The following is an 8,012-nucleotide window of genomic DNA, read 5'->3' as shown; positions in this document are numbered from 1 at the left end:
TGCTCAGTACATGTAGGTGAATATATATCTTCCTTTCTCTCTAGATTGTAAACTCCCCAAGACCAGAGATCATGCCTGTCTCATCTCAGTCACCTTTAGAAAGAGTGTCTCTCACAGATTGGGCCCTATGGAAACATGAAGGACCTTCAGTTTTATTTTTTTTATTATGGTCCATTTTGTTCAAACAAAGTTATATTTAGGATCATGAAAACAATATGACTCAGGAAGCATAAATTGAAATTCTTTATATATCTCTTCTATCTCCAGAGAGTTACCAACGGCATAATTTTTTTTTTACTGTTAACTAGAATATTTAAAAAACACAACACTTCACACTTGGGCGGCTCCTATCTGTGGGATTTGTAGAGTGTTCCTATTGTTCTCAGCTGGCTTCTCACAGGTTACTATATAAACTCTGGAAAGAAATGCTCTCTTAGTTTATGTTAGCAAACTGAGTTGCTTCCTGAGTTCTTCCCTTGCCCCCATCAACCATTTTTTTTTCAACAGGAAAGACTACAGACAGCTCTTTTATTGCTACAGCTACTGGCAATATCAGTGGTACAGTAGATGCCTCTCAAAGGGTTTAGGACTTAACAGTAATTGTAACAAAGTAAAATCACCACCGAGGACAATACAGCCAGTATCAGATTATTGTTATTCAGAGAACAGAAGCCAAGGCAGTACAGTACTATAAACATGCCTCTTTTTTATTGGCAGATGTTTCATTTAAATAAACATAATCAGGATTTGGGAAGATTCACCTTGGCAGCAGCTGAAGTTCATGAATATTCACTAATCTGCTGGTGTCCCAGTTGTTCCTCCAGCTGCTCTGGAAAATACATTGATGAGGGTGCTCTGGAAGCAGGCAGTCACCACCACGATGGGCCACAGTTACTTCTAATTCAGTCATGTATCAGGAGGACATGTATTTCTTTTTATATCTTGGACATAACTTAAAACATGCCCAAGTATCTCTTAAATTCATTTCATAGTCCATCATCCCTCCAAAAGTGCTGGTACTTACAGAAAACTAATACTAATTTTATTTTCTAGTCACTTTAAGTTTGAACTCTTGGATTATACACGATGAGTTTGAGGCAATAGTTATCATTTCACTTCTCAAAACGTAGGAAGGAGATTTAATAGGCTGGGAGTGGGGCTGGTAGAATCTCCCCGATCTTGAGGGCAGAGTGTGGGGGTAATCCAAAAAGAGCCAAAGCATTTCCTCTGCCTCTCGGCTCATCCTGTTTTCCTCTGCAGGCCATTTCTTTATGTTTTATCACCCATGGAAGTTCAGTTGATCTCATTATTCCTGTATCTCTGTACATTTCTATTTTCAAGGATCACTGCTGCTTCAGGCTGAAATTCTGTGGGTCTTAGTCCAATGCCTGAGGGAGACACATGAGTAGTTCAGCTATTCAGCCTAGGCAGGTGTACACACTAAATGGGCAAGCAGGACAGGTGAGGCCCAGAGCTTCCACTGTCCTGGGGAGAAGATGCTAACTGAGAACACAGTTTGCCACTGCAGAGAGCTGCCAAGAGGCCCTTTAAAGGTGCTGAACAAAAATAACATTCTCTAATGCAAAGTGGTATAAATACCACGAGTTCTACCTCGACCCCTAGCAGATCACACCATTTAATTCTGGCAGCATTTCTTTCACATTCTGACATAACATTTTCTAATATCTGGAATATTTTATTTTATATACTGACTTATAGGCCCATGAGCAGAAATACTGTTTATTTTGTATTATTTTACTTGATTATTGGCAGTGCTCTGCTGTTATGTGGCATTACCTCTGTAAAAATAGATGAAATAATTCCCATGATGTTTGACAATTAGTCATAATTCTTCTGGGATAGAGTTTGTGTAAAAGTAAAAAAAATCCATAAGTTACTTTATAGTTCCTGAGGAATTTCAAAGTAATCCCTTATTTTAATTAACTTTTTTTTTTCAGGGCTAGTTTTTGGAGTTAGACCCTGACATATGCTAGGTCTTTCACTATTGAATTTCTTTCTGTGTTGCCATTATTAAACTCAGCCTCCTAACTATAAAATGAGGTTCTGTAACTACTCTTCTAGAAAAATGTTTTACTCGATAAAATTGTTCTTTCCTTGGAAACAGAGCGATCAAGGCAGATTATAGAACAGTGATTTCCTTTGATGAATAATGCTTCAAACAGAAAGGGAGATGTGCAATAAATTTTTCATTAATTTACAGAGATCCAGATTTATTGAGTATAAAAGCCCAAATATAAGAGATCATCTGTCAAATGCACATTAATTAAAACAAAAAGCCAACCAAAATATTCCATGTTTATAAAATAAGAGCATAAGTATACTGTGATTATTCAAGTACTTATTAGTTTATAATTCATACTGATACTTGATAAATCTATATATCTCACTTATGTACAAGTGTTTTTTTACTATATCTGTCTAATTCAAGGCCTAATACACAGTAGGTACTGAATTAATATTCACTGAATGAATGCAGGTAAATAATTTAGCACTATAATGGAAATGTCATAAACAGATTAAGATGATCCCAGATTCTCTGTTAAAATTCACCTGCATGACCAGGCAGACTATGGCATCTTGGTGGGAGAAGAGGCCAGAGCAGGATAGGGTCTGTGTGAGGAGAGTTAGTGTTGAGACATGGACTCCCATTTTTGGAACCCTGGAATAAATGCTTAAGAATAAATGCTAAGACATGTAGAAGGTACAGTCACAAGTGGATAGTGACGATAGAATCAAAGAAGATAGCTCTTCTCACATCCTCCAAGGACCATGTAGTCACTACCCTCAAAATAGTAGTAGTGTTAACCTATTCATAGACAAAAGACCCCAATGTCACAGGATATGGTATCTTAATCAGCTTTCTATCACTGTAACAAAATACCTGACAGAGACTACTCAAGAAATAAAAAGAATTTTATGTTGGCTCACAGTCCTGGAGGTCCTAGTTCAAGACTAAACAGCTCCATTGTTGTTTTCCTTTGCCTAGGGCTCTGTGTGGCAGTGTTAGAGAGCATGTGTTGGAGTAATCCATTCACATCATGAACAGGGAAGCTGGGGAACTGAGAGACTGGGGTTACACAATTCCTTTCAAGGGCAATTCTCTAATGACCTAAGGACCTCTGACTGACCAGGTCCACCTCTCAAAAAGATTCCATACTTCTCAATACTGCCATCCTGCAGACCAAGCTCTCAATGTATCAACCTTTGGGGGACACTGATCATTCTATCACCTAGATATTTGAGTTTAATTATTTTGTTCTGAAACAACACGTATAAGATTAGGTCCAGAAATCAGGGTATGTGAATCCAGTGGGAAGTTTTTAATGATCGCAAATAATTTTGTGGCAATGAGCAGAAGATAGGAGTGAGGGGAATGAGGAGCCATAGATCTTGTAATACCAATGTGAAATATGAGCATTTTCCTTGGGGACCTTAGAAAATCAATTCAGCTTCCTGAAGATGAAACTCAGAAGTGTCAGGCTGATTGAAAATCAAAGCAATATTGAGACAGTATGGTAATACCATAAAGCTGGGTTATCTATTTAGATAGAGACATAGAACAATGAAAATCGTGTCTTTTGTTTGTGTGGGTTGCATACTATTTTTAGGTATAAGTATGCAACCCACACAAACAAATTGATATTCCTAGAAATTAGTATAAATAGAATTAATATTTTACAAAGAGGAATCTAATATTATTTATATTATGAGTGACTAACAGATACTGCTCAGCTTTGTGACATATTTGCTCACTTAAAATCATTTGTTGTTCATGCCTGTTGACCTGCCCAACTGGACAATTATGCTCAGGGGGGAAGGAAATTAAAACATGAAAAAATCTTTTATTGAATTTCTTTCACCTTGAGAGGTGTGTGGTGGGGAGAGATCCAGGCAGCTCTCAGGAAATTTCATTTAACTCATTGATCAAAGCAGAATAACCTGTATATTTCCTGTACTTTTAGTCTGTCATGAAAAGAGTTTTAAGTAGAGGAGCTGGCAGTGGGAATGGACTGTCCTAGAGAGGACAATAGATGAGGGCTCTGGTTCTTACTCCCTTGGTAATGCCTTAACTCTGAACTTTGGTTGACAGAGGTGAAGAATGTTAGGTTTACTCTAGATGATTTCCAAGTCTCCAGTTTTCCCCTCTGTACTTCCATAGTGTTACTAAGACTTGGACCTTTTTGACTGCCATTTTTAAGTAAAAGATCTGACCATTTGTGCTTTAACTAATGGCGGCCAGTTCCCAAACCCCTGAATGACTATTATGTTGAATTCTAAGAAGACAGATTTTTTTTAAGTGAAGCTAAAGAAAATTAAGCTTCAGGCTTCTTTATTACCCCTTGAGATGTGGGAGTTTATAGACAGTGTAGCATTTTCTAGGTGGGAGGGAAAGCCAGGTAGGCTTCAATAAAGGAGGATGACTGGAAAAGCAGTTATAGTATATTGATTGAAAAGATTCTATACCAAAGGTGAATCTCTAAGACTCCAGTTGATTTTTTGCCAGAAGTCCTCTCAATTCCTACTCTTGTAAATGCTTCCCAATCTTTTTGCATTGTCCTCTTCAGCTTTCACTGAGGTATAGGAATCCAGAGCTGTCCAACCCTGCATTGTACTGAGTCATCAGAAGACTGAAGACTTTTGATTAATGGTTGTCAGTTCCCAAGGACCTGCACCCTGTTCTTGATGTCCCCTATGTTTTCTCAAGGTGTACTCTCTGAGTTTGAGAACTGGTCTTCACATAAAATGAACTTTTTATGGTATTCTGAACTTGCCAGAATGATCATCTGATAAACAGATATTACAAAAGCGCCTGGATGCAGGTGAATATGTACACTTGATTTTTAGTTCTATAGCTCTTTCCCTAGCATGAAAGATGCATCTATTTCTCTGTGCATGTTCCAGTCATTATTACAAAGCTGTTCAAAAATTCTGACAGTGCATTAAGCTCTTTCTCTCCCAGTTCCTCTTACATCAATGGTTGTATAGATTGACCCATCAATTCTACTTTTCAAAAGTGAATATGGAATTAAATAAGTCCAGTCAACCATCATTTCTGGAACAGAGATTGATTGGAAAGTGATCTCAGTAGCACTTTCCTTACTTATGAAATATATTTCTCCCAACACTTGAACTCTATTTAATCTTATTATTAATCTTTCCTGTACTTTCTTCCTTTTGCAACATAATGCTATTATTAAAACATTTTTATTGTGCCATTTATCCTTAAGTGCAAACATTTTCCATTTTATTTTTCCAGATTATTTCTTTTAGTTTAAATCCCTAAAAAGTCAATTTTTAATTTAATTTTCAGATTCATAAGGAACACATACTAAGAAAGGTTGAAGTGATGAAGTCCATGAAATCTTGCTGGAGCAATCAGAACACTTCGGCCTCCTCTTCTAAGTGAATAGATCAATTTTCAAGATTTACGACATGGGACTTAAAATTGAGTGTTGTTCTGCAGTTGTTTAGGTTAAAATTCATACAATATTCAAGCAAAGAGGAACAAAGTTTGTTTTGAGGAAACAGTGTCCTCTGTAATGGCCCCAAATGTGTTTTTTGTTAGTTTGTTTGTTTTTAGTTTTTTCCCAATTATTGCTGGACCTTACCATAATCCTGGTAGGTGGAGCAGTTTGAGGTTTCCTCTGCTTGTGGAATAAATGACCTTCACATCTTCTGGGAAACATTTAAGGTGGATTCATAAGAAAATCTATTAAACTGGATATAAGGCCATGGGCACCACTGTTTTAATGATTGATCTTCTCCTGGAAGCAGATAGGCCAAATAGATTGTTATTAGGGTTTACTTGTGCCTCCCCCAAATCAAATGTTGAAGTCAAGCCCCCCAGCATTAATACTGTGTCCTTGTGTGGAAATAAAATCATAGGTGGGCTACTAGTCCATTATGGTGGGAGCTATATAAGAAGGGAGGATACAGACACAGACATGCACACCAGGAGAATTCCATGTGAATATAAAGGCAGATGGAGATGAGGGTAGTGCCACAAAAAAAAAAAGAAAGAAAGAAAGAAAGAAAAAAGAAAAAGAAACATCAATGCTAAAGGAAGATACGGGAGAGGCATCCAAATTCTTGACTCTAGAGCTATGAGGCGATAAATTTCTGTGTTTAAGTCATCCAGTTTGTTGTATGTTGTCATAGTAGCCTGACAAACTAATATAATTATGGTCACTGTTCTTAAGCAAATTCTGACAAAGTTATGGCAAACTATGGAAAATTGACTGTGTATTTCACTCAAGAAATGAGTAACATTCAAGAATATCTTGCCTGATGATACTTTAGTTTTTCTGGTCCCTTGTTTTCATATTAATGTGTTCATGGTTATGAGAGACACATATCCATTTATATCTTCTTAAAAACAGAAGCTTGTGTAAGGATTTCACCAGAGTCCTATAATTTCTCCCTTAAAAATAAATAAATAAATAAATAATCATTGATTCCTTTTTTACCTCTGGAGATGCCATCGGTCATCCCAGGTTAAAGGACATGACACTGTTTTACTGGAAGCCCCATGCTTGTGCAATTTCCAAACACTGAGTTATCCATGTCACCAGAGCAGGTGACATAACATTTCTTCCTTCAGGCAGAGGGAGGAAGAGGCACAAGAAATATGTAGGTATTTTTTCCTCTACTTTTATAGGGAACAAAGGACATGTAGGTCCTTTGGAAAACTGAGGATTAAAATTTTGCATGTACGGTGTTTACCTGAAATTATATGTTGCAATTATTGTCACTTTGAAGAGCTTCAAATAGTAACATCCTCAAGCAAGGTCATGCAAGAAATGTATGTACAGAAGGGAGTCAGTTGACACAACAAACCAGTGCTTCTCAATCATGGCCAATGCTTGTCCAGGAGTGGTTTAGAAGAAAAAGATTGCAGATGGGGAGGGCATTGCAATGGTGTTGGAAGAAGTGAAGCTACAGACATTGAGTGGGCAGAATCTAGGAATGATGAACTTCCTTCCTATAATGCACAAGACAGCTTTGTTGTAAATACCAGCATGAACTACTTTGTTCTAACATGGGTTAGTATTTCTTCTGTACTTAACTTTTGTACACTGGAATAACTAGAAGATTTTTTATGAATATCCTTCAATAAATCCAAGTCTGGACCAACATGGGATGTGAATGTTACAGAAAATCTGTGGGCATGGAATTCATACTTGTTGCTAAGTACAGTATGAATGAAAATATGCTGATATTATAAAAATATTTTTTTCTGGCAAACTGCATAAACAGAACAGCTGCAGTTGTACTTGAATATGTACATTTCAGCAGTGTTTTTCAATAAGAGTTATTAGAAAGATTAAGTGAGTTATATAAAAGTTGAATGCTTACAATCATGCCTAGTACGTTTGAACCACTTTAAACATTTATTTTGAAATTTTTACTATTTATCCACTACATGTGGCCCCTGGTCTTTGGACAGCAGATAATAGACATGAAACTGAAAATCCTAGAATGAAGTTCTCTAGGTCCAGGATAAAAATTCTGAACTGAATTTCCTATAAGATTACTTGAAAATCTGTGAAAGGTGAACATCTTTATGATAAGAAGTGTATTGTTGATGTGAAATAAGGGCAATACCAGGTAGCTAATTAAATATATCCTTCTTGTTCAAGTATCTCAGACAGTTAAATAATGTTCTTACTATGTGAAATGATTCAACTAAAGACAACATTTCCTGAATAGAAGTTGCAGCAATCCTGCATTGTCTATGGAAACAGTAGTGTTCTTCCATGATTCAGTTGCAGAGCAAGACAATCCTGATATTCCTCTGGATCCACACTCACTGCTCACTTTTGCTTCTAGACCTATAGCCAAATAGGCTCCTAGAGATCAGGTACATTGTGTGACCCACAAATGAGGTGTGCTATACTCCAAAGAAACTTCTTGAGTTTTCTAATTCATGCAAGCAGAGGTCTAGGGAACATGTATGGGATAGATTTTAAAGGCATGTGATAATGGGGTAA

At 36.9% G+C, this 8,012-nt stretch overlaps 1 protein-coding gene across 1 annotated transcript in view; it reads right to left on the bottom strand.

Annotated features, from left to right (window-relative positions):
* Positions 1–606: 606 nt before the first annotated feature.
* Positions 607–8,012, bottom strand: part of LOC144366911 (uncharacterized) — a 28,391-nt gene continuing 20,985 nt past the window's right edge. Inside the window, exons 4-5 of the transcript XR_013426088.1 lie at positions 5,631–5,786; positions 607–1,388 (exon numbers count right to left, since the gene is read on the bottom strand). The gene's annotated coding sequence lies outside the window, so the exon portion shown is untranslated. The remainder of the gene's footprint in view (positions 1,389–5,630; positions 5,787–8,012) is intronic.

This window comes from Ictidomys tridecemlineatus, chromosome 9 (genome assembly GCF_052094955.1).
Source record: "Ictidomys tridecemlineatus isolate mIctTri1 chromosome 9, mIctTri1.hap1, whole genome shotgun sequence".
Lineage (NCBI taxonomy): Eukaryota > Metazoa > Chordata > Mammalia > Rodentia > Sciuridae > Ictidomys > Ictidomys tridecemlineatus.
The sequence above is the reverse complement of the archived record's forward strand: the minus strand, read 5'-3'. Positions and strand labels throughout refer to the sequence as shown.